The sequence below is a fragment of the Myxocyprinus asiaticus genome, chromosome 17 (assembly GCF_019703515.2).
Source record: "Myxocyprinus asiaticus isolate MX2 ecotype Aquarium Trade chromosome 17, UBuf_Myxa_2, whole genome shotgun sequence".
In the NCBI taxonomy this organism is placed as follows: Eukaryota; Metazoa; Chordata; class Actinopteri; order Cypriniformes; family Catostomidae; genus Myxocyprinus; species Myxocyprinus asiaticus.
In genome coordinates, this window is record NC_059360.1 from 22,431,236 (window position 1) to 22,459,135 (window position 27,900).

The following is a 27,900-nucleotide window of genomic DNA, read 5'->3' on the forward strand; positions in this document are numbered from 1 at the left end:
CTACGGTAACTCAGATAACCACTCTGTACAATTGTAGTAAGCAGAATAGCATCTCAGAATGCACAACACGTCGAACCTTAGGGTTCCTAAAAAAAGTGCTCTGTGAGTGTACATTTCTGAAGAGTATGTGGTGCATGCCCACGCAAAACTCACCACCACAATCGGAGTGGTTTTTAGCATGTTGCCAAGGTGTTTTTGGTGGTTGCTTATTGGCCCAAGGCAAAAAAATCCACCCTGAAGTCTCTACAATAATCTTGTTTCTAGATTTTGGCTCGTGTCCCCCAAGTGAAAACTGGGGGACACTTAGAAAACTATGTGATTTTAAATTAAGTCAGTGCTGTCAATTGGGATGATTAGGACCCAAGTCACATAATGTCGCATAGTGTGCCATGGCTTTTACCCGAAACTTCACTGGGATCATATCGTACAGTCTGAAAAGCAATAATCACAAAGGACCGTAAAAATACTGTATGCACCTGGTTTTATCAAGCACCACTAATTACATCATAGAATCAGTGGACCTATGTGTAGATGCTAATGTAGCAGTTGGAAGAAGAAATAAAATCAACAAAATTGTTGTAACAGGTTTGCAGTTAGGGAAACATCAGTTATACTGCTGGCTGGATAGCTTCTCTTCTCAATTTCAAACATCTGCGAGAGTATTTTCTTGGAAGGCTCAGTTACCTCACCACAAGAATTCTCAAAAGAGAAACCAACTTTATGAATGCTAAATCACTCGTCCATGGTGGCTCTGAATGGTACATCTTGGACTAAGCCAATAACTCTTGATCCAAGACGAGGCTTTTCAAAGTCCAGGAAACAGGTCCTGGGATATATGTCCCTTAGAAATGAGACCTTAATCTATGTGGCATGCATAAACAGCATACAATGAGCACCATATATCATTTTATGAAATGTTGTGGAAGAGTAAAATATTTTACATTTTCATATTTCATATCTTTGACAGAAATAAATAACATTTCCAACTTCCAACCACCCAAGGTAAAAGCAAACTAAATCCATATGGACAAAAATACATTTTATTCATAATACGTACACAAATCAAAGCAATTTAGGAAACAAAGAATACAAAAACATGTTCACTGTTGACAACACAAGATGATTGCTATTGGAGAACATATAAAAGATCCTCACAATGGTATTTTTCTGTTATTGTCTGAATACTGTCATGTGCCTTGATGTTCTGGAGGACAAACAGCACATCAGATAAAAGTGCTCTGTAAGTTAAAAACAAAGAATAGAATAATATTAGGGCTAATTTAAATGTAATTACATTATCATTATCAGTTCAATACCAGAGGTCAGGGTTTGGCTGGTTAGCTTCTGAAAGTTAGCATCTGCTGGTAGATAATGTAATTACACCTTTATGTTTCCAAATAAAGCATTTTTCTCCATTGATGGCCATTTAAAGTAGCTGTGTATTCTAACAAAATTATTTTTAAAAGGAATATTCTGGGTTCAATACAAGTTAAGCTCAATCAACAGCATTTGTGGCATAATAATGATTACCATGAAAGTTAATTTTGACTTGCACCTCCTTATCCTTAAAAAAAGCACACATCTGGGTTCCACTGAGGCACTTACAAAGGAAGTGAATGGGGCCAATCTGTAAATATTAAAATACTCACTGTTTCAACAGTATAGCCACAAGACCTAAACAATATGTATTAACATGATTTTAGTGTGATAAAAATCACTTTTCTGTGTAAAGTTATAGCTAGGGTGGCCAGACGTCCCGTTTTTCCCAGGACAGTCCCATATTTAAGCACTTTTATAGTATCCCGACTTTTTCTGAAAAAAATCGTGTTTTGTCCCGTATTTCCCCTCTCCTAAAATTTCTCTATTGCCTATGCATGCCTTTCTCAGTCACGTCAGTATTCTAATCAAAGTTATTCAAGGATACGGTTTGTAAAACCAATAAAATCACACCGGGTTATCTGAAGTACATGATTGGATTAAACTATCCAATCACAATTCCCTATCAATAGATGTCCAGTTATTGAACTGATTGAAGAGTCAGTTTTAAAGAGCACACAAATGAAATTGCGGCTGGAAAAATGTCAAGGAAGCGTGCATGTTTAATAAGGATCTTCAAAAAGGAGCTTGCATTTCTAACACTCATGGAGTCCGCACTGACATCGCGCAGCATGTTCATACAAAAAAGCATGTGGATGCTGCAAAAAGTAAGTGTGACACACCATGTTAGCAATTTTTTTGTGAAGCAAAGTTCTGAATCTGATAAGGTGCACGCAATTGAAGGACTTTTTGCTTCTCATTCTGTTGTGCAAGGCCATAGTTTTGCACATTCATGACATGAGAAAAGTCTTGCAGGCCAGGCTGGAGGAATCATTCATACCCTCTGACATTAAAAAGTAGATGGATGCCCTGGTTGAAGCTGGTGACATTCGAGCAGATGATTTCTTTTGTGCAGTGAGAAACTTTTATTCAGCATTGGTGGATTACCTCCAAAATTGGAGCTGCTCATTGGAGAAGAGAGAAAAACTTGAGTGGGCCCGACTGAGAGACATCCCAGAGTGGAAAGACATTCAGAGCAGCCTCGAACACTTCTACTCCAGAATCCCACGCTCTCTGATGAGTGGGCTTGCGCGAAAAACATTGTCACTCGTCGCATCACTGAGTGGAACATGAACAAGACGGCCGTGTCTGAGAGATGGACAGACGTTTTTCGTGAGCTGAGAGCAAGACCATCAACTTCGGAGTCTTTGCCAAGGTTGTGGAGTTTGTTTTATGCCTTCCAGGGACATCTGCATCTGTGGAGCTTGTGTTCTCATTAATGAATGCAGCATGGACACCGGATTAATCTCGACTTTTGAAAGACAAGCGCACACTGACAAAAATCGCTGCCAGTGAAAAGTACAAGGTGACAACAGTTACAGATGTGGATGCACCCTATACTTCACATTGATCTGCGCCTAGGTAAGGATACAGCAATTTAATTTTTGCTGAGAGGGGGCTGTCCCGTTTTCCACAAGCAGGAATCTGAAAACCCTAGTTATAGCCAATTTTATTTTTCAAATTATGCCACAAATTTTGTCGATTGAGCTAAACTTGTATTGAACCCTGAATATTCCTTTAATTATATTATAGTGGATTTACATATATTTTTTGAGAGTGAATCTTTAAAGCGTGTAATGGACTTTTCCCATGTCTGCTGTGCAGAACGGGAGTGCCCATTAACAAAGATGGCAGAATTCAATTCACATACTTCTGGGTCTGTATGAGCCAGCCAAGAAGCTACCACTGGGATGAATGGGAATGCAAACAGGCATTACAACTTTTTTCAGGCATTATATATTATTTTGTACCAGAAATATATTGTGAAAGGAAGTTTATGTAATTCCAAAGACAGTTTATAAATTATTTAAAAGGTAAGCATGTTTTACATTAACGTGTGCTGTGGGAGTCACTGCTGTCCTTCACAATGGCTTGAGCAGTCTGTAGAAGAAGTCTGTTAAAGTTCTGCAGCTAAGGGAGTGAAGATCCCATGTTCACATCTATAAACCATGACTTTGGGAAGTAATCTGCAACCTTTTTAAAAAGAAACTTATTTTGACAATGAACAACCTTAAAAAACAACAAATTATGACCAAGAGATTCATTTGAAATAGACTGCATTAAAAGCACATGAACCTTTTTGCATTTGTGAATGGTGTGTTTTAGACTGGATTCGTTAAGAACAGTCATCATCAAGTAACAGGCGAGAAGTTTCTCCAAAATCAGCTCTTTAAGGAAATGTTCAGGAATCAAACCATCCCATAATGATATGTTACCAAGCAACTGTAAAACAATAAGGATGTCAAAAAAAGATACAAGCCAAAATACTGGTATGAAATACCTAGAAAATGTACATTAATGTGTATTAATCAGCTACAACATTAAAACCACCTGCCTAATATTGTGTAGGTCCCCTTGTGCCACCAACATCTCAGAATAGCATTCTTCTCACCACAATTGTACAGAGGGGTTATCTGAGTTACTGTAGACTTTGTCAGTTCGAACCAGTCTGGCCATTCTCCATTGATCTCTCTCATCAACAAGGCATTTCCACAGAACTGCCGCTCACTGGATGTTTTTTGTTTTTGGCACCATTCTGAGTAAATTCTAGAGACTGTTGTGTGTGAAAATCCCAGGAGATCAGCAGATACAGAAATACTCAAACCAGCCCATCTGGCACCAACAATCATCCATGCGATTATCTAATCAGCCAATCATGTGGCAGCAGTGCAGTGCATAATATCATTCAGATACGGGTCAGGAGCTTCAGTTAATGTTCACATCAACCATCAGAACGGGGAAAAAAATGTGATATCAGTGATTTGTAGTGCGGCATGATTGTTGGTGCCAGATGGGCTGGTTTGTGTATTTCTGTAACTGCTAATTTCCTGGGATTTTCACGCACAACAGTTTCTAGAATTTACTCAGAATGGTGCCAAAAACAAAAAAACATCCAGTGCGGATGGAAACGCCTTGTTGATGAGAGAGGTCAACAGAGAATGGCCAGACTGGTTCGAACTAACAAAGTCTATGGTAACTCAGATAACCACTCTGTACAACTGTGGTGATGAGATGTGGGTTGGCGCTGTTTTGGTGGCACGAGGGGGACCTACACAATATTAGGTTTTAATGTTGTGGCTGATCGGTGTATCTTTAACAGAAAAGGAATGTAAATGGTGACATGTTACGCACTGATACTGTACGACCGAAATTTAAATGTCATACCTTTACAGCTGACCAAAACTGTTTGTTCTGAAACTGGAATTGTGGTGACCTCTTGTCATCTAAAAACCTAACGCAAATGAAAAATACAATATTTTCCCATTAAATCCTGAAAACTTGTTCCACAACTAATTGTTCAGGCAAATTAACACTTGACTGCATTAACAATGATCTTATAAAACACACAGCTTTAAAAGTTTTCCAAAATATAATTAAAACAAATGGCAACACTTACTTTTTAGGGAAAAACGGGACAAATACATTGTTGTCTACTGCACACCTCAATCTCTGAATAACTGCATCAACAAAGGTCTAAGGGATGAAATCACAATTTGATTGTATTTACTATCCTTAAAACAAAGTATTTAAATTGGGATATTGTGCAGTACAACTATACCTTGACAGGCTTGCTTTGTTCCCTATCAAATACAGAATAATCATCCTGTATTCTCTTGCACAGTGTTGTGAGTGTATGTGACTGCTGTGTTGACAGAGGATCCCAAACCAGATCCACAAAACCTACCCAAAACATCAAGCAACATTTTAATGCAATAATTAGCTCAAGGAACACTGAACTAACAGCAAACAGAAAACCATAAGACATTCTGAAATACTTAAATCAAGCTAAAGCGGGATATTTAATTATTGTGCAGAATGTTCAATTCCAAGATGCAATATTATACATGTATCTAATGGCCAATATAAACCCATTAGCTCAAATATTTGCAAATGAGATTCACCTTGAACTTTTAGAGAGGATTGTCTTCTCGATTATGGCGGGCAGTGTCTTATTATCCGTGATCTCTGATTCCTCATAACCCTGACCATGACAGAATCTCTCAACGGCAGAATACCACGGTAATGCCTCAAAGTCTTCACCTTCATCCTAGAGGACAAAAACATGTATCTCTAATCAGAATCATATCAAGCACTACATTTGGTTTTAATGAGAAACAATGAATGGAGAAGCAATGAACATTTATAAGTGGAATTAAATGGATTGATCCTCCACTGATCATAATTGCTTCAGCCTTTTTGTTTTTAAAGCACAATATGTGTCCCAGTCAATGTGTCTGTATGTACATTAAAGTGGTGAATTAGTACATATATTTATAGTTAAATCTCTATACATAAACTATAACATAAAAACAGCAAAATACTATCACGAACCATCTCAAAATGCCCTACACTTAATTGTGATTTAATCTTTACTTGTGGACATGAAAACTACACCTTATGAGGATTCCAGCCAATGAGCTGGTGTCGAATCAGAGAAGCCAGAAGTTTTGGAAGGCAAGGTCCAATATAGGCATAATTGTAGGACTCTGGAAAGGAGTCACGCCACTCATTAAATCTGGAGAGGATTTTCTTCACATCCCAGAAATCTGTCTGAACGTCTGCAAATATTTCTTGTGCTTTTTTTAGCAGGTCAGCTGTAGAATGAAATATAATAATTTAAAGGGATAGTTCACCCCAAAATGAAAATTCTCTCATCATTTACTCACCCTCCTGCCATCCCAGATGTGTATGACTTTCTTTCTTCTGCTGAACACAAAGGAAGATTTATAGAATATTTCAGCTCTGTTGGTCCATACAATGCAAGTGAATGGTGACCAGACATTTAAGCTAAAAAAAAAATAAAAAAAAATCACATAAAAGCAGCATAAAAGTAATCCACACGACTTCAGTGGTTTAATGTCTTCTGAAGCGATATGATAAGAAACAGATCAATATTTAAGTCCTTTTTTTTTTTACTATAAATCTCCACTTTCACTTTCAAAATGTGAATTCATTTCTCATCCACACCTATCATATCACTTCAGAAGATATGGATTAAATCACTGGAGTCTTAAGCTGGCTCTACACTGGCAGACTCTAAACAACTTGTTTTGGCCGAGGGTGTCACACATGCAGACTGTTTTGCAGAGATTGTACTCTCTTCAGTCAGAGGTATGACACACTTGCCAGTTAAAAATGGTGGAGGGGTGACACATAACGACTCACCGCAACTCTCTCTCTCTCTGCAAAAATAACATAAGTAAAACTGCAATTGCAATAGAGTGATCTGGGGTGTTTTCAGACCTGTGGCTTGATTGATTGTTCCAAAACAGGGGCTAAAATAGTTACAATGTTGCATTTTCTTCATGGATCGGTTGGCTTTCACAAGGTTATATTTTAAAATGCACCAAAACTGTAAAATGTCTGTCAATGTTATTTTTATACGTCATTAGTTGCTTTTGCACTATTTCTGCAGAATGAAAGTATCATTATGGATTTTAATCAGCGTTTGTGATTTGCTGATGAGTGTTATAAAAAAAATTCAGATTAGCTTGTCACCTTGTCAGTTCTTCTCAGTGACCGAATAATAATAAAAAATTAAAAAAAACCCAGATGTGTTTTTTCAGTGCTTGAAGCCATTAAATCAACAGCGAGTCCCGACGGTCATGTGATTAACACCTCCTGCTGAGAGGTGCTAATGGGCGCTCTGTCTCCCTCTGCCTGGCCGGTGATTCTGTTAATGAAGCTAACACCTGAAAATCATTGGAAAAATCAGCTAGTGTAGAGCCAGCTTTATGGATTACTTTTATGTGACATTTATGGGATTTTTGGAGCTTCAAAGTTCTGGCCATCAATAACTTGCATTGTATGGACCTACAGAGCTGAGATATTCTTCTAAACATCTTTGTTTGTGTTTTGCAGAAGAAAAAAAGTCATACACATTTGGGATGGCATGAGGGTGAGTAAATGAAGAGAGAATTTTCATTTTTGGGTGAACTATCCCTTTAAATTGAAGATAAAGTGACATATTTCATATGGACTTTAAATACGTGATAAAGGGCATAATGGTCTGGTTCCGGAAGTAAAAATCCTATAAATGTTTTCCAAAGAACAACAATAACTTATAAACCTTTAAAGACAGACCTACCGTGAGATCCGAGGTTGTTCATCAATGGTATATTCCTATGTTCAAGGCATCAGTCTGTGTTATTTCAACTTCACTGTTTAAAAATTGTGTTTAATAGCGGCATTCCCGGTGAACAACATGGTACAGCAGAGAAAGATCTACCAATCAGAAAACTGTGGCCAACAAAGCCTGCCAAACAAGTCCAGCAGTAAGCACACACTTCCATGACGCACTGTGAAAGACGCAATCGAGTTGGTCTCCCTACACCCTCAAACTACATTTATATTTATACATATGTGAATATTTTGCAGTAAACATAAAAATAGTTTCTATACTTATAATTAACAACCTAAAATCAATAGCTTTATATATTTCCATCATTTTTTATTCAAGTATGTCATTCGCAATGCTTCATGGGATTGTAGTCCATTCCCTCGTGGAAGACAGTAAGTACACAGTCTCGTACCTTTGTCATTTTGTCCGATTTTTAAATACTTTTTTGCTTCAAATCAAAGTTTGTAATGTTGTGGTTCACCTTGGAGCTGGTTGGTTTGCTTTATGGCTTACAACTCTTTTATGAAGGATGTTATGAAAAGCCTAAGGAAACAATTTATGGAGAAATACTTCCGGAACCCAGACAGCTGAAAAGGTGGGCAGGCACTGTTGCGCTCTATTCCCACTCATTTGTATTTCTCGTCTTGTATGCCAATGTTTCAAAATGATTGTATTTGTGCTTTCATAAATCTTCCCACCTCTTTTACTTTGTAGCTCCACCTCCTGCTCAACCATTGATTCCCAATCAGACAATACAGAGCAAATGTCTTCTTCGGAATAGTCAGGCAAGCTACAACATGAAAACACGACTATGACTACAACAACTGTAATTTATGGATTATAAAGCTTTCTTGAAGCTGCAATCTAGATATCATTTTGTAATGTCAAGCTTAGTGTATCCAGTATTTAAATAACTATTTAGTAGTGGTGAACATTCCAGTAACATTTTTAAAACTCTTCCTCACCTCTCCTGAGCTGGGTTGGAACCACTTGTTGTGTCACCGTTACCGTGCGAATCAGTGTTATCTATGATATATCCACAAAAGACAATATAATAAAAACAAACACTGAACAGCTCACATCAGGGAGTTAGTCCGAGCTGTACAATCATATCAGTGTGATCATATGAGTCAACATGAGATGTAAAGTCTTTTCTACACTGGTAATACAAATACCATATCAAACTACTAGTATGGAGCCAATTTAAGGACTAAAGTATTTTGAATCTAAAAACAAAAACGTAAATGAAAAAGCTCTCAAGTTATGTTACAAATCTTCTTTTTAAAGTTCCATATTTTCTTTTCAAAAGTCTTAGGTTTCAGTTAGCAAACACTATTTTCAGGTTTTATTTCTCTTATGCTTTAAAAAAAGAAAAAGACAAATTTTTGGCCCTATTTTGACAAGGGTGTGGCTTAATAACTAGATAACATCACAAATCCATCCTCTCCCACTCAAGACCAATGATCAAGTTTTTCCTGAAAAATGTAATTTAACTTGTATCTATTTTTAAGACTGAAATGATATTTTTTCTGATTCAAAATACTTTAGTCCCTAAATTGGCTCCATATAAAAGGCAGTATTTGGTTTTAGACATACATGTTATTTTTTTGAATTAGTGAGGATTCCGCTTGTAGTACCTATCTTCTCTGATTTAACAGCGCCTCCGCCTGGTCAATGAACAGACTGTGCATGTCCAGCTCAACTGAATTTATTAAAGACAACTAAAAAATAAGCATGCAATTCACTTAAAATCACAGTTTCAGGTAAAACAACTGTATAAATACTAATATTACTGTTCTCATGAACATACGGACCACTGCCTACCTTCTCGGACAAGCATTCTAGTAGGTTCCTTGAGAACACATTCATGGTACGGTAGAACCGGAGGTGCTCATCTGCAGGGTGGTTTTCAAGACTCTCTAAGGAGCTCTTGGCCATTTCCACATCCAGATGCATCCGCCTCAGCTCTGCCTCTCTCGCTCTGTGCATCTCCCTCAGAGAATCCAATCTGGAGTGAGATTAAAAACAACCAGTTTTCATTGGTTGCTTCTTGAACTGCATTTATATTCATTTACAACTTATATGAAATTATTTTCTGTGAAAACTGTTGGTTTATGTAAAAATCCTTCTCCATCCTTTGGCAATAATCATAAAACTACTAAGGCAGTTGTTTAGCTTACTTTACAAAAATTATCTTCTTTATGACATCAATGCTGACTAGTGGAAGCGTTTCAGGGATGTCCATTTTCTTCAGTTTGACTGGTCGTACATGAGCCTGAAATTGCTTCTGAGAAGGTTAGGAAAAATCTTCGTAAACACTACAGCTACAGTGTGTAATGAAAAGGAAAGGTACTGCTGAGTAATTCCCTTATGGTCTAACAGAGAATATGGTGTTAGTCTGAATGGTTCTAAGATCAGTTAAGACTTTACGTCACAATGGAGGGTCTTACTTGGTGTCTTTTGGCTCCTTTTCCAATCTGTTGTTCCTCCCAAGTATGCTGGTCTTCCTCCTCCTGGCTATCAAAATAACTTTCATCTCTTTCACTCCCTGCAAAATCAGAAAAAATGTAGCATGTAAGATATCCTGAAGTTAAAGGGATTGTTCACCCAAAAATGTAAATTCTGAAATTATTTACTGTCAAGTTTCTTTCTTTCCTCCATGGAAACCACAAGATGTTAGGCAGAATGTTAGCCTCAGTCACCATTCACTTTCATTGTAAGGAAAAAGATGCAATGAAAATGAATGATGACTGAAAGGAATAGTTCACCCGAAAATTAAAATTCTCTCATTTACGCACCCTCATGCCATCCCAGATGTGTATGACTTTCTTTCTTCTGCAGAACACAAAGATTTTTAGAAGAATATCTCAGCTCTGTGGGTCCAATGCAAGTGAATGTTGACCAAAACTTTGAAGCTCCAAAAAGCACATAAAGGCAGCATAAAAGTAATCCGAAGAACTCCAGTGGTTTAATCTATGTCTTCTGAAGCGATCTGATACATTTTGAGTGAGAACAGACCAAAATATAACATATTTTCATGATTTTATCATGATTTCAAGCTCAATTACACTTCCTAATGTTTGACACATGCACAGAGAGCTAGATGGCACTAGAAAGTGTAATCCAGCTTGAAATCAGGGGTGGGCGATACGGCCAAAATCTTACATCAAGATATGAGTAATTTTATATCACGATAACGATATACAGTATATCACAATGTAGTAAAAGTTTTCTGGAAAATAAATAAAAATGGGTTTATATATTAAATAACCATATTGTAATGCCTATTTTTGGAACGCCAGTGAATTAAATACTTTATAAATGAAAGTTACTACTTCTTTATTTGGAACAAGACAAACAATATCAAAGTAAATAAATAAATAAAAATCAACATGTTTTCAAAAATCAACCTTACCAAAATGCTAAATTTCACAGTATGCCACATTGTTGACCAACATTATTATTATTATTATTATTATTATTATAAACTTTCCTCAAGAAACTTCAGATCTTCTCAAAGCAATGCGACAAAGAAAATAAAACATAGGTAAAAAAAAATATCCAATGAAAATAAACACTTCTTGAAGAAAATAAATATCAAATAAATATCACTTCTTGCAAAATAAATAAATCAAATGACCGAATTAATGCGGAGTTCATCTTTTGGCTTTCTTAATATTCTTTTGCGTACTTCATTTTGAGGTGGTAAAACAGATTTCTTGTATTACGAGATTACAATTGCGAAACAGTTTGCAGATTAAATTTTTCTGCTCTGTGCCGGCTTTTGTGAACCCACACCACAGATGTCGCACCTATTTTAATAACAAGCTCCTCTTTATTTCCTTGACCTTTTTGGGAGTTGTCCCATTCTGTGGAGATTTCTTTCTCCATTTGGGGTTTTCCTGGGTCAAAAATGATTGAGTAGTGCGAGTGGTCCCGCTATGAGCTCCCCTGTCTGTGGAGCACAAATATCGGAAAGCCTGCTGGAATTAAGCGCACTTCGGAGCTCCAGAGACAGCGCGCCACAGTCACGTGAAACATTCGTGTGTCAGATGAGAAGAATATTTAGTGCTTTTGAAGCAACAAATGTGAGATGAAGGCCATTAAATTTGCTTGTGCGGCTGCAGGAAATTTTTCAATGCCAGAAATCCTGTCCATGCTTCTTCAATCCTCTAAGTTTCATGTGAAGCCCTGCCCAAAGATAGAGAAGCCCACGCTGCGCACATGGATACTTACATATCGCGATACACACAATATAGCAAAATCTCTAGCGACTGACACTTTATATCGTCACCACGATATATATCGTCATAATGCCCTGCCCTAGTCTGTACTCACCCAAAATAGACTGGACAGCTTCTGAAGATATGAATTTAACCACTGGAGTCTACTTTTATGCTGCCTTTGTGCATTTTGGAGCTTCAAACTTTTGGTCACCACTCACTTGCATTGTATGAACCTACAGAGCTGAAATATTCTTCTAAAAATCTTCATTTGTGTTCAGCAGAAGAATGAAAGTCATACACACCTGGGATGGCATGAGGGTAAGTAAATGATGAGAGAATTTTCCTTTTTAGGTGAACTATTTCTTGAAACTAACATTCTGCTTAATATCTCATTATGTGGTCCACAAAAGAAAGTCACACAGGCTTGGAACAACATGAGGGTGAGTAATTGATGTCACAATATTCATTTTTGGGTGAACTATATCTTTAAAGTATTTTAGTTTTGTAAAATAACGTAGAGTTTTGAGTCAACAGTGTTCGAGTTGATCAAAGAACCTGAACTGCTAAGCAAAACTGAAAGATAAATACTGGTGTTGATCTTACTACCTGCCTGTGGCACTGAAGAACCAGATGAACTTGACATGGTAGAAAAGCTTCCATCATCACTGTCAGGGGGTATTTCTTCAGCAGAGGCATCAGCGTCACAGTCAGATTGCACTTCGAGATCCACATCATTCTTAACTGATCAATCTGATATAAAACAAATTTGATGGGTTAGGAGCTACGCCCATGACATTATTAGCCGCTTTCCACTATAGGGCCAGTGCGAGCAAGGGTTATCAACAGGGCAGCCGGGGCCAATAGCCTCGGACCACGAGTCGCAAGACCAAAATCAAATATTGGGCCAATAACTCCGCGGCCTTACCCAAAAACCCACCCTTAAGAGAATTTGCCATGGACTCCATCAGGATTTTCCTATGGGTTTTTATAATGGGGTTTTTGAACTTATGGGTAAAATAAGGTCTGTGGTAAACATTACTTGACGAAATGTTTTGTTCTGCAAAATGAATTACACAGTCGTACCTCAAACGTGAATTTTGAAGCCGCCGTGCATTTAAAAAAAAAAAAGGATATAATTCAATACGGTTTCAAAATTCACATTTGAGGTATGACTGTGTGTAATTTATGCTGTAAAACAAAACATCCACGAATCATAAATTAATGTTTACCACAGACCTTATTTTACTCATAAGTTGAAAAACCCCATTATAAAAACCCATAAGAAAATCCCAAGGGAACCCATGGTGAATTAAGCCTGGTTTATACTTTGGAATAGGGATGGCACCGATCCGATCCCTGGATTGGTATCGGCTCTGACACTGACGTTATTAGACAGATCGGGTATCGGTCCAACGAGCCCGATCCAAATCCGATACTGTGTGTTAGTCATGTTCGTTACTGTCAAGCTCCAAATATGACATAAAAGAACCATAAAGACACCATTAAAGCAGTTAATATGGCTTGTGCATTTTATTCAAAGCCACTTGAAGACGTGCGATAGCTCTGTGAATCACAAAGGGCTGTGTTTAATAAATAAATATATAAAATGCTGGCGAGTTAGTGAATGGCGCTGCTCTGTTGACACACACCTGTGGCTATTTTTAGCCTTCACGCAGTGCGCAATATTTGAACGCTACTCATGAACAACATCTCAGATGTAGATGCTCAATAGTTCGGTTCACTTATAATATGCATTTAGAACTGTACCGGAGGTGCATTTGACCAGAATGTGAATTAGAAGCGAATTAAACTGCTGTGAACTTGCCTACAAACAGACACATACAGGACTTCCTGGAGAATTCAGAATGTCAAAATAAAAGCGTGAGGGTTTAAAAAGTGCACGATTTAAATATATTACTGTTGTATTTAAAAGTCAATAATAATACAAATAATAACAACAATTTATTATTGTTATTATTAGTTTACAAATTATAATAATATTTAAGATGAATGGGTTCCAAAAAATAACTGTGAATGAAAAGTGAACCGATGTCTTACAACTAAACTGAACAAAAAACAGATCTGAATCCTTTAAAATCCAAATACAAAACTGAGAAAAAAGAAAGAAAAAAAAACTTTTTACTGAACACTTACACTGGAAATGCTGTTAATTTTGCTGCTACACTATCCAGTAGACTAGTTAACAATAAAGTTTTTCTTAATAAGCTATACATTTATATTAATATAATGTGTAGTTAGAGGTTTGTGTTTCTTTACACATTACAGAGTACCCCCAATTAGTTCCACACAATAATGTAAAGATATTCTAAACTGATTATGCAAAAAAACAACAATACTGGCATCAGGATCGGTATCGGCAGATACTGAGATTTCAGATATCGGAATCGGAAGAGAAAAAAGTGGTACTGGTGCATCTCTACTTTGAAAGAAGCTGAACTATTTTCTCCTGGACGAACTAAAGCACCTAAGGCGAACAATGCCGCCATTTATACTATGCGCAGTGTCTTTTAAAATTAGTTAGTTTAGGGTGATGTCACGTGTTTAACGTACTGTTGCAGCCACTAGTAAAGCCAATAATGCAGGTTTTTCTCTACATGGACGGCCACTTTTAGTGCTGTGCCACTTCTTTGCTTTATAAAAACTCAAATCTCTCCACTCATTTGTTGTGGCCGTGATGTCTTTGTAGAGTTTGTGTTGCAAATCATGTCAAAAAGTATGCTTCCACACAATATCTGAGAGACGGGCTTCAAAGTTATCCATTTTAATGACAGTAACCTACAGTTTAAGTCAGAAATTTATATACACTTAGGCTGAAGTCATTAAAACACATTTTTTAACCACTCCACAGATTTCATATTAGCAAACTATAGTTTTGGCAAGTCGTTTAAGACATCTACTTTGTGCATGACACAAATAACTTTTCCAACAATTGTTTACAGGCAGATTGTTTCACTTTTAATTGACTATATCACAATTCCAGTGGGTCAGAAGTTTACATACAGTAAGTTAACTGTGCCTTTAAGCAGCTTGGAAAATTCCAGAAAATGATGTCAAGCTTTAGTCAATTAGCTTCTGATAGGCTAACTGGAGTCAACTGGAGGTGTACCTGTGGATGTATTTTAAGGCCTACCTTCAAACTCAGTGTCTCTTTGCTTGACATTCATAGGAAAATCAAAAGAAATCAACCAAGACCTCAGAATTGTTTTTTTTCACAAGTCTTGTTCATCCTTGGGAGCAATTTACAAATGCCTGAAGGTACCACATTCATCTGTACAAGCAATAGTATGCAAGTATAAACACCACTGGACCACGCAGCCATCATAATGCTCAGGAAGGAGACATATTCTGTCTCCTAGAGATTAACGTAGTTTGGTGCGAAAAGTGCAAATCAATCCCAGAACAACAGCAAAGGACCTTGTGAAGATGCTGGAGGAAACGGGTAGACAAGTATCTATATCCACGGTAAAACGAGTCCTGTATCGACATAACCTGAAAGGCTGCTCAGCAAGGAAGAAGCCACTGCTCCAAAATTGCCATAAAAAGCCAGACTACAGTTTGCAAGTGCACATGGGGACAAAGATCTTACTATTTGGAGAAATGTCCTCTGGTCTGATGAAACAAAAATTGAACTGTTTGGCCATAATGACCATTGTTATATTTGGAGAAAAAAGGGTGAGGCTTGCAAGCCGAAGAACACCATCCCAACCGTGAAGCATGGGGATGGCAGCATCATGTTGTGGGGGTGCCTTGCTGCAGGAGGGACTGGTGTACTTCACAAAATAGATGGCATCATGAGGAAGGAAAATGATGTGGATATATTGAAGCAACATCTCAAGACATCAGCCAGGAAGTTAAAGCTCAGTCACAAATGGGTCTTTCAAATGGACAATGACCCCAAGCATACCTCCAAAGTTGTGGCAAAATGGCTTAAGGACAACAAAGACAAGGTACTGGAGTGGCCATCACAAAGCCCTGACCTCAATCCGATAGAAAATATGTGGGTAGAACTGAAAAAGCATGTGCGAGCAAGAAGGCCTACAAACCTGACTCAGTTACACCAGTTCTGTCTGGAGGAATGGGATAAATTCCAGCAACTTATAGTGAGAAGCTTGAGGAAGGCTACCCAAAACGTTTGACCCAAGTTAAACAATTTAAAGGCTACCAAATACTAACAAGGTGTATGTAAACTTCTGACCCACTGGGAATGTGATGAAAGGAATAAAAGCTTAAATAAATAATTCTCTCTGCTATTATTCTGACATTTCACATTCTTAAAATAAAGTAGTGATCCTAACTGACCTAAGACAGGGAATGTTTTCTAAGATTAAATGTCAGGAATTGTGAAAAACTGAGTTTAAATGTATTTGGCTAAGGTGTATGTAAACTTCTGACTTCGACTGTAGGTAACAACTCCTCAGCTGGCACACGCGTTTGTAAATAAAAAGCCTCATGTCCAAACCACACACACGAATAGTTTTAACCAACAATCAACGCTCTTCGACCAGCCGAGTTCTCTTGGTTCAAGAATTTCAGAGATGTGCTCGAACAGGAGAAATCTCACCAAACACCTTGGCAGAACAAAAACGTCACTGCATTTCATCATCATTTGCAGGTGAACTAAATGAAGCCTGTTCGCCCAGTAAGTATAAATTAGCCTTTAGACTTACGGGTTCGCCTACAAATTGACATCACGGCTGACCTGTTCCGAACCTGTACCGTTTGTGTGCTGGATACACAACCTGGGAAGTTCGGCGAACTCCACCTTTGACATTGACCCCACCTCAATCCCCAGTTCATCTCGTTTGGCCCAAGGGTAATCGGTGAGATAAAGGTCACTGGCCCCGAGAAAGCCCTGAGGAGGCACAATGAAGCCCCGGAAGTGACAGCGAGAAACTGGCCCTGGCACGCACTAGCACGCCCTCATTTGGTCGGCTAGTGGAAATGCGGCTTGAGTGCCTCTACTCAATGAATAAAGACCTAAAGACTTACTGTGACTTTCTTTCTTCTGCTGAACACAAACAAAGATTTTTAGAAGAATATTTCAGGTCTCTAGGTCCATACAATGCAAGTGAATGGTGGCCAGAACTTTGAAAGTCCAAAAAGGCCACATAAAAGTAATCCATAAGACTCCTGTGGTTTAATCCATAACTTCAGAAGAGATCAAATCGATTTTGGGTGAGAATAGACCAACATGTAACTCATTTTTCACTGTAAATCTTGCCATTGCAGTCTCTAGGCACAATTGTGCTTTCAAGCTCGATTACACGTCCTAGTGCTTGACGCATGCACAGAACGCTAGATGGCACTAAGAAATGTAATCGAGCTTGAAATCATGATTGCCAAGGAGACCACTGTCAAGATTTATAATGTAAATTGAGATTTTGGTCTATTCTCACCCAAAATTGATTGGATCGCTTCAGAAGACATGAACTAAACCACAGGAGTCATATGGATAACATTTATAATGTCTTTGTGTTTTTTATAGCTAAAGTTTTGGACCCCATTCACTTGCAAGCTGAGATATTCTTCTAAAAATCTCTGTTGTGTTCTGCAGTAGATATAAATTCATACAGAATTTTCATTTTTGAGTGAACTATTTCTTTAAACTGGGATAGAACAAATTATTTTAACATTGTAAAAATGATCATCATCACATAAACACATTTAACAACAAACATATCTTGTGAGTTTGGCAACGTTAAAGGAGACCCTTCCTTTCTCTGTGCTTTGAAAACAACTTCTTTGTTGACTGATCATTTCATTTTAAAATAATTTCCTTCAGTGGCCGTAAGAGTTAAAAATGTTTCTTCATTAAAAGGGTGTTTCTTCAACTTCAGGCACTTTTATCACTGAGGACATCTAGAAAGTAAAGTTTCATTAAAACATTTTTAGCACTCTCACAATTTTTTTATTTGTCTACTAACAACAGTGTATGTACATACATCATAGGAGATTTGTGTCATTTTTTTCTGAAAGTTATGGAAAAAAAACTAATCTCAAATGATGCTCTTCTTCACTGACACTTTTTTTCGACTTGGAAAACAAGTACACTAACTTTATTAGGGGCAAAATTGTTTGGTGTGGTGGAAATAACACCACACCTGTGGGACATAAATGTCGCACTTTTATTTTAAAACTGATAAATTATTTTCACACTATAAACATTGAAATGGTTTGTTTATTTCACGTTTTTGTTTAGATATAGTTTTAACATGTAATATTTGGAATTTTAATCATGTTTTTTTATTGTTTTGTTTAATATTGAATGTCTGTGACAAGACCAAAACAGTCAAATCTGTAGCCTACATGAGAGGCATTTGAAAAGTACCAAAAATAAGTGATGTAGGCATGACGAAATATCCTATGTCAGTTTTAATGTGACTTTCATATAACAACAAGGGAAATGTTAGAAATGTGTTAGTTTTGGGCCATTAAAATGCCCTAAGTTTAAGAAACACATACAAATCTATTTACCCTGTGAGTTGATATGGAAGAGTGAAGTAAAATACTCATTGTATTTATCAAGAAAGCTGAGTGCTTTGCTCTTTGATGAATGCTTTATGTCTTTAGATGAGAGTGTAGATACAGATGGCTCTTCTGCATCACTTGAGTCAGATCTGCGTGGCTTTGAACTACTTGAAATCCCTCTTCGTGTCAAATCTACTTTTCAAGATTGGGTCGACTTCTCCGTTTCGTTTCCATCCTCATCACCACCGACCTTTTCATTCTTGCCTTCTTCGCTGGATTAATCTTTTCTTTGCCTAAAATCTCTGCGTGGCTTTTTATTAAACATTTGCAATTTAGACGTCAAAACAACGCTATGTGATAATGTAGTTTTCACTTCTGGGTCCTCGTTTATAATTTTATAATAAAAGTCGCTTCAACGATTCTCAAAAGATGCCATCACCCTGGCAAAACCTCTTTATATAAACGTCCTAAATTATCCAGCCTCAAACCCAGTGCCAGTCCTAGCCCATTTGGCACCCTAGGTGAGACCCTCCAGTCCACCCCCGCAACACACAGTAAAAACAATGATGGGAAGAAACATGTTATGGCTTCTTAAGTAGGCTTAATAAATTGGTATCACGATATATAGAAATAAACTTAATGTAAAGTGCATGAAAACCAAACCAAGGGTTTGATATTGATATTCAATAAATAAGTAAATAAATAAATAAAAAAGGAAAGAAAGAAAGCAAATCTATGCACATTGTACAGTATGTTTCACAGCAGGGACATTTACAGGCTTTCATCATTACTGGGGAGTCTGGGGCCCATCAAGTACACAGTCTATTGTCACATGATGTTGTAAGGGTTCTGGGGACATGCTCCCCACAGATTTTACTTTTTTTTTTAATTTTTGCAAAAACATCACCAAAGCATTAATTTCTGGTTATTGTAGGAGCATCATTTGAACATTTTCTGAAGTAGCCTACATACTGTATATTGTGTAGCATTAATGAAACTATGGACTAAAAACTTATTGACACATTTTCACATTACACAGCACAAGATGAAGTTTATTAAAGTTATCTTTCTCAAAAGCCTGCTGTAGCAGTATCATGGTACAGTGATGGTACAATATGGCAAAACCTTGGTATTTTTATAATATATCATGGTATTTATATGGAAGGCAACTCAAAGGACCATGTCCAATACACATGGTATTGGCTTGGTATATTTTGATACTCTTTTATTTAGAAAATGTCTTTCAATAGACAGTCATTCACAGCAGTGGCGGATTTAGGCATGGGCGACATGGGCAGTTGTCCAGGGCGGCATCTTGCGGGGGTGGGGGGGTGGGGGGGTTGTTGGCACGAGGTACCCACACAGACCACCCCCCACTCCGTCAACAACTTTGGAGGCATGTTGAAGCAGGTTTCGCCCAAGGCGCCATACAAGCTAGAACCGCTACTGGTTCACAGACTGCACTCGCACATGATCTTCATCACTGGCAAACGATTGAATGCAGCTGCAGGTTTTGTTTCAATTAACTGTAAGCAAATATTTCATTCAGCATTGTTTTTGTCTTCTAAAACATGTTTTACTGCATGACAAAGTGCTTCAAATGATTCAGCCCGCACTTGAGACAAATTCATTGAGCAGAACTGACTTAAAACAGAGATTATTTCACGCATCCATCGGGCATCGCTCCGATTCACTGAGCCCGGTGCTCCCGAGTCTATGGCCCTGTTCACAATGGCAAACTATCCATACTTCTCTCACTGTTTTTGCCTAACATAGATATGACAGAAACAGTTAGAGTAGTATGGTAGTAAGGCATTTAGTACATGGTCTATATGTTCCGTGGGGGGCACCACAACACGTTATCGGAATGCACAGATTGGACACATGCGCTCGCCTATGCCACCTAATGGGTTGACCGGCCCTGCTCAAACCCATTTTTTTCTAAAGTGAAACAAAATTGTTTTCTTACAAAATAAAGGGCTACTAAGTTATTTAACTTTTGGGGAAAGCCTCTGAATAACCACATTTAAGTAGCCTACATACAAATTTCAATATATGTTACGTTGTCTCTGCTCAGATATAATTGGAAATCTTACAGCTTTAATGTTTTAATGCCTAGTTTGACAGAAAAAAAAAAAAAAAGCCATATGAAAAGACATCCATATGCGGGGGGTGTCTGTGTAGGTGCCTCGTGCCGATCCCCCGCAAGATGCCGCCCTGGGCAACTGCCCATGTTGCCCATGCCTAAATCCGCTACTGACTCCAGGGTTCCCACTCTTTCAAGGCACAATTTTCCAGGACATTTTATGTGCTCAATGGGTGTAATATTTATATTTATATAGGTCATGATGCATATTGTGGTTATTGGATGGCAATTTTTTCTAAATTTCATATTCGACCATTTAATTAAATTGTATTATCAAAATCACAAAAATTCATTAAAACTTTAATCAAATGCAAATAGAATCTTAATTCACTTAATTTCTCAACATAACACTGTAGATATAGTTTGTCAAAAGAAATGCTGCAAAACAGAAGATTTGTTTTTTTTGTCCAAATCGTGCAGCCCTGCAATAAAAAAAATAAATAAAAAAAATCCTCAAATGGTAGAAAAATCATGATTAATAATCGTGGTTAATAATCTTGACTATAATTTTAACCATTATCGTGCAGCCCTAATCATGATGCATGTTTTTAATGTATGATTCATTTTGAAGCATGCAGCAGATGCAGATTATATACTTTAAAGCGCAGCCTTTTGGGGGTTAATAAGTCAAACTAGGACATATTGCAATTTTTAATTTGATTAATTGTGCATTCAAACATGAATTTTGCTCCCAAATACTGTGTCAAATTCTGTGACATTCCACATTTTATAGCTAATGCATTTTTATGCATTCAGTGATTCTGTCCGTGTATTCCACATCGTGGAAATCATACCTACATACTAGCTGCTGTATAAGCGGACTCTGATCGTTTAATTATTAAATATTAATTCACATCCCAAGGTTTAAAGGCCGCATCGCTACCACCATCGGGTATGAAAAATCTGCAATCCAGACTGCCCTTCTGGCTGCGCCTGCCGGCAGGCTTTTCCCACCACTCTAGGGCTGGGGAGGGGGACGAGGTGAGGGAAATTAACAAAACAAAACAAAAACAAAAGAGCGGAGAGGGAAAGGGCAAGGAGCGACAGTGAGAGAGAGAGAGAGAAAAAAACTTGCTCGCCGGTTTCACAGACACGCCATCGCCTGGTCCTCGATCACTCCTCCACCCTCTGGCGGATGGAATGTCCCTCCGCATTTTGGCGGACAGTAGGGAACTCCTCCGCACCTGGCAGCGGCTCCACCGCTCCAGGCAGCCGGCAGCGAGCCCCTCCTCCCCTCGTGGATGGCGGCCGTTCCTCTGTGTCCAGGCGGTCGGCAGCAACTCCTCCGTCCCCTGTCGGATGGCCACGGCTGCTCCTTTGGGTGGATGGCAGTGGCAAGGACTCCACGACAACGCATCCCTCCTCCTTCCCGGGTTTCGGCACCAATGTAACAAAGGTTAAGGTTGGGAAAGGAGGAAGCAGGAACTGGCTGATCAGTCAAAATAATATTTAATAAGAACTTAAACAAAAAGACACACAACATAAACACACATGGCAGCTGCCTGTGACTCTCCCCGAGCTGCCACATTCCGCCGCATTTATCCCTCTCCTCGGCTGATTAGCCCAATTGGGGGCCGGGCGTGCGTAGTCACGGCCCGGCCCCACCCTCCTCCTCATCACGTGTATAGTATACTAATGTCAGTCAATAAACAACACATCATAAGGTCATGATGCACAGACTTTATTCACACCACCATGCAGATTACAATGTAAAACACTAATATGACTCGGTTAAAAGCAGCTCTTACATTCATACAGACGGGATCATCTCAGTATTTTTGTAATATATTGACCAAATCATTTGTAACTTCTGAATGAGAGATGTTTACGGTGATGTACCAGCAGTGCTGGGTAGTAACAGATTGCATGTCATCTGGATTACGTAATCAGATTACATAAATCATGTACTTGCAATTGGATTAAATTACATTTTAAAATACTCTTGATCGGACTAGTTACTTTTTTATATATATTACATGATTACATATTAACAAGGCAAAGGCAGTAAATTGTTAATAATTTATTGATCCTTTTCATATCAATATCATCATATTCTTACCCCGAAGCGCAGTAGATATGCACCTAAGATTTGGAATAGGCTATGGACTATCAGTAAGCAGTAAATGTTAAAAGTACGGAGCCCTGCTCATGACATGCGGGAAAAACAAATATATATATCATGGCCACGAATTAAGAATTAGTTCCCACGATTTAACATCCGGCCTCATTTTGTGCATGAGCTTGAAAACGACATACCCAAAGTAAAACTCTTCCAGTTCTTGAACCCTTTGGTCTACAAACACAAATTTGGGCTCGTTTGAAAGTAGACACTTAGACATGTGTTATTCAAGAGTAAAAATGTATCATTGTAGTATAAAAAAAATTAGATAGAGCTATTCAAATATTTTGAATAGTGACAGCAAATATTATATATATATATATATATATATAATTTTTTTTTTTATATATACAAGACTATGCGCAGTGCCCCAAAAATACATCTGGTACAAAGCCACATGTCTGATGAAGGTCTGACACAATTCTGAAGTCAATATGACCAAAACTCTTTGTTCCATAATGATTTATGTAAGTGTACTTCCAAAAGAAAGGCCACTTGGATGCGCCAATAGAGTAGTAATTCCATAAAAGTGGTTCTCCGATCAAAGTGGTTCAAAACACACAATTTGTTTATATTTCAATGTAAAGAAATACCACACAAACCTAAATATACATGAAGATATCATTTTATTATTATTATTATTTGGGAATATATTATAATGCATTCCATATATATTTATGCATTTTAAACAATGTGAAAAGCACATTGCAGTTTGAAATGTTGCAATGGAAATAAACTTTTACTTACAATAAAGATGCTTCTGTTCATTTTCCCCCCATACAAATGTAAACTAACATTAAACAAAATTTTAATATATCACATACCATGTTTTTCATATAATAATTACAACAACAACCACAATAATAATAGGCAAAATAATCTAACAACCTCTGATTTCAAAAGGAGAACATCCGCAAGGGAGTCATTGCATGAATGTGAACTTCCATTGTAAAACTAAACCTACAGTTGAAAGGTTTAGGTGTTGTTTAATATGCTAAAGGAAATAGTTCGCTGGAATAAGTATAAATTCTCAGGAAAGTGAAAAACAATAAATATATCGCTGCGAATACAGAGTCCATCCCAAAAGACATCCGGATTATAATGTTTAGTCAGATCTCTAGATTATAGCAGCTGCCTCACGAAACACCTGCTGACAGAGCTGACATTTTTTATTTTACAGTGAGCAAGCACATCTACAGCTTATCTTGAAGCAAATGACACGCAAATCTCATCAATGCTCTCATTGCCACAGACACAAAGCTATTTTAGACACGTGTATTATGACACGAGTATTTTGCGTAAACTTTGTGTTTACGCGAAACTTTTCCTCGAACGTTGGCGCGGAGATAATGCAATCACGTAGATTGTGATTCATAGATTTAATAGCAAATGTTAATATAATTTAGGGAATTTTAAACAAGTGGGTCTTGTTAAAAGCTGCGCTGGCATACGGACAGTCAGAACATCGGAACATAAACACAGCCAACAGAGAATTAAACTAAACCGTCCTATTTCCAACATGCACTCATCCAAGACTCTTCGAGCTGATTCATGTGAATGTGAAATGATATTACGTCTTTGGGACTTTGGAGGATTTGTCTTTACGTGAGTTCGTCTCCGTTTCTTAGCGCTTAAACTACACATCAAGCATTCATGTAACACATCTCACTACAGCATGAATGGCTGTTACTTTTAATAAAATGTATTAATTGAAGCAATACATCGCATAAGCAAGTTACTTCACCTGTGGACAACCCAGTCATTGTTTCCTCACACTCACTGCTGCAATGGCAGTCTTGCGTGCAATTTCTGAAACTCCCGCTAGATGGCGCCAGTTATCGGTGGATCCGATATTACAAAAATGATATCCGATTAAAGAAAAATGATTGAATATCGGAAAATCTGATTATCGGTCGATCTCTAGTCCAATTGCACGAATGTTTTCTCCAGCAGAGGTTTTGAATGTTAGTTTTAAACAACTAATTCAAAACCCTTTTAAATTAGAATATTTGTTTCTACCTTAAAAAGTATTAATTGTATTTTTGTTATAGCTCTTGGATAAAAAAGCAAATATAATCAAACCACACTGGCATACATTAAAGGACGGGTCAACTGTATTATGAAGACAGGTTTAAATGTGCTCTCAAGGCAAAGGTTTTTCATGAAAGTCAATCTGGTGCATGTCACATATTTATCAGAACAGGTTGTTACATGTGTTTTACGTGCCATAAATATATCTACAGTTTTTCAGTTACAAAATTTGTTGGCCAAAACAATGTTTTGATAGTTTTTTTTTTTTTTTTTTACATTACCTTTTTTCAATTTTGTTGCTTCGTAAATCTTTTTGTGCCTCAATTGTTGTACTGTTAAGATTCTCCAGAAAAAAAAAAAAAAACAATAGCCTGTTTAATGCAGGCATAGTTTTAAAGGGAGTTATACACTCACTAAGCACTTTATTAGGAACACTATGGTCCAAATAAAGTGTCCAACATAGTCTTGTGCTGTTGTAGCCCATCCACATCAAGGTTGGACGTGTTGTGCATTCGGAGATGCTATTCTGCTCACTACAATTGTACGGACTGGATATCTGAGTTCCCATAGCCTTTCTGTCAGCCCAAACCAGTCTGGCCATTCCCTGTTGACCTCTCTCATTAACAAGGCGTTTCCATCCGCAGAACTGCTGCTCATTGAATGGTTTTTGTTTTTGGCACCATTCTGAGTAAACTCTAGAGACTGTTGTGCATGAAAATCCCAGGAGAACATCAGTTACAGAGATACTCAAACCAGCCAGTCTGGTACCAACAATCATGCCACGGTCAAATTTTTCCCCATTCTGATGGTTGATGTAAACAATAACTGAAGCTCATGACCTGTTTCTATATGATTTTATGCACTGCACTGCTGCCACACGATTGGCTGATTAGATAATAGCATGAATAAGTAGGTGTACAGGTCTTCCTAATAAAGTGCTTAGTGAGTGTAGGCCTGTGAGCCAAGACTTTATGGTACAGTTGAAGTCAGAAGTTTACATACACTATAGTTTTGGCAAGTCGTTTAGGACATCTTCTTTGTGCATGACATGAGTAATTTTTCCAAAAATTGTTTACAGACAGATTGTTTCACTTTTAATTGACTACATCACAATTCCAGTGTGTCAGAAGTTTACATACACTAAGTTAACTGTCCCTTTTAGCAGCTTGGAAAATTCCAGAAAATGATGTCAAGCCTTTAGACAGTTAGCCAATTAGTTTCTGATAGGAGGTGTACTGAATTGGAGGTGTACCTGTGGATGTATTTTAAGGCCTTCCTTCAAACTCAGTGCCTCTTTGTTTGACATCATGGGGTCCCATTCCCAATGAACAGTACTGGGAAAGAGGGGAGAAACACTGTGTGCCTTGAATTGAGCCTTCTTTGGCTCTGGGCCATGAATAACGGCGAGATCTGGACTCCTCTGCACGGGGCTGGGCATGTCAGGAATGTTTCTGCTGCCCGGCCGGGGTTTTTATGTCTGTGCGTTTTTTCGCGCTGAGACGGCAAGTGCTTACGCTTGGGCCACGGTTTGCGTGGCTTCACAGACAGCTCATTAGTAGCTTTCGGCTATGCTAGGGCAGCGAGAGATGGATTCTTTGCTGGGCACTGACCGGAATTAGATCGGGAGCATGCCAGGAAAGGGGAAGTGCTACTTCTCTTTGGCAGAATGTGTTACATCACTTGAGACTGCTTTTGCGCCGCAATGAAGCGCTCTGAAAAGCCTTCTACGGCATTGCCAAAGAGACCGTCGGGCAACACCGGGGTGTCGAAGAGGGTGGCTTTCTCTAGTCATGCATCTCTGTGAGAGTTAGCTAAACATGCTTTGCTGATGGCCTGAGCGGTAGCTTTCGTGGCTCGCAGCACCAAATCTGTAGCGGTGCGGAGCTCTTTGAACAGCTCTGGACTGGGGCCTTGCTCATCCATTTGTATGAGGAGCTTAGCTTGAAAAACCTGGAGCACCGACATGCTGTAGAGTGCTGAACCAGCTTCGCCTGCTGCTGAATAAGCTCTTCCGGTCAGTTTGGACGTCAGTCAGCATGGCTTGGAGGGGTTGGCAGGATTTCCATCCCATGGCAGTATTATGGCAGAGGTGAGCTGCGAATGCCTGTTCCACCGGGGGAAGCTTTGAGCAGCCTTTTTCCTCATCTCACTTTTTTGAGGACAGCAGCACCTCCGACCTGAGTGCGTGAAGAGTAGGGCGGATGCCAGGTCTTTGTGAGCTCCGCGTGGACCTCAAGGGAAGAATGGTGCGCTCCTCCGGATAGCGGTCTGCTGACGACAGGCGAGACTTTTCTGGCTCTTCTGGAGGGGACTACTCAAGACAGCGCACTTCAACCGCCCTCGCGAGGATGCAGAGAAGTTCCTTGTCCATGGCATGTGCACGTTCTTCACCCTCGCTGGGGGAAGGGGTGGCAACATCCTCCGTGGACCACTTGCCTGAAGCTGTGAGTTCAGCATCATCCCCATCATCAGAGCCGCCAAACGTAATGAGGCCATACGCTCCAATAGAGGGCCGGAGCTCATCACGCGGATATTGCACAGGCGAGGACGTTAGATCTGAAGTTCGGGCAGGGCTTGCGCCAGCATGAGATCCTCCTCTAATTCTTCCAGCTCAACCTCACTGCCCTGCTGTGCCTCCCTATGTGGTCCCTTGGGATTTAACACAGAAGAGGTGAGTGGGAGGTCGTGAGAGGCTGGATCTTCCCTCTGAACAAGGTCAATCCTAGAGCGCATCGTCCAGAGATTCATGCCCTCGCAATGAGGGCAGTCTGTTTCCACGAGAGCTGCTTGTACGTGGGCGTGGCCCAGGCAGTAAACACAGCTCTCGTGCTCATTAGGTGGCAAGATGTGCCATTCACATAGGGAACACTTACGGAACGACATCTTTAAAAAGACACGTATCACGCAAGCGGTTCTTTAGTTAATATTGTGTGTGAATTATATATATATATATATATATATATATATATATATATATATATATATATACACACACACACACACACACACACACACACTGTATATATACAGTATATTAAAAATACAGTAACTCCAGCCGGAGCGCGGTGGGAAGCAGGTAGGAGTTTTGCTGAAGTGCTGTGTTGACCAATGAAGAGTGTCTGAAGCAAAGAACCATTTCATCGAGAGCGTCTTCAACGGCGATGTAGAGAAC

At 38.6% G+C, this 27,900-nt stretch overlaps 1 pseudogene; it reads right to left on the bottom strand.

Moving 5' to 3' along the window:
- Positions 1–907: 907 nt before the first annotated feature.
- On the bottom strand, positions 908–27,251 carry LOC127454946 (intron Large complex component GCFC2-like; annotated as a pseudogene).
- Positions 27,252–27,900: the final 649 nt, after the last annotated feature.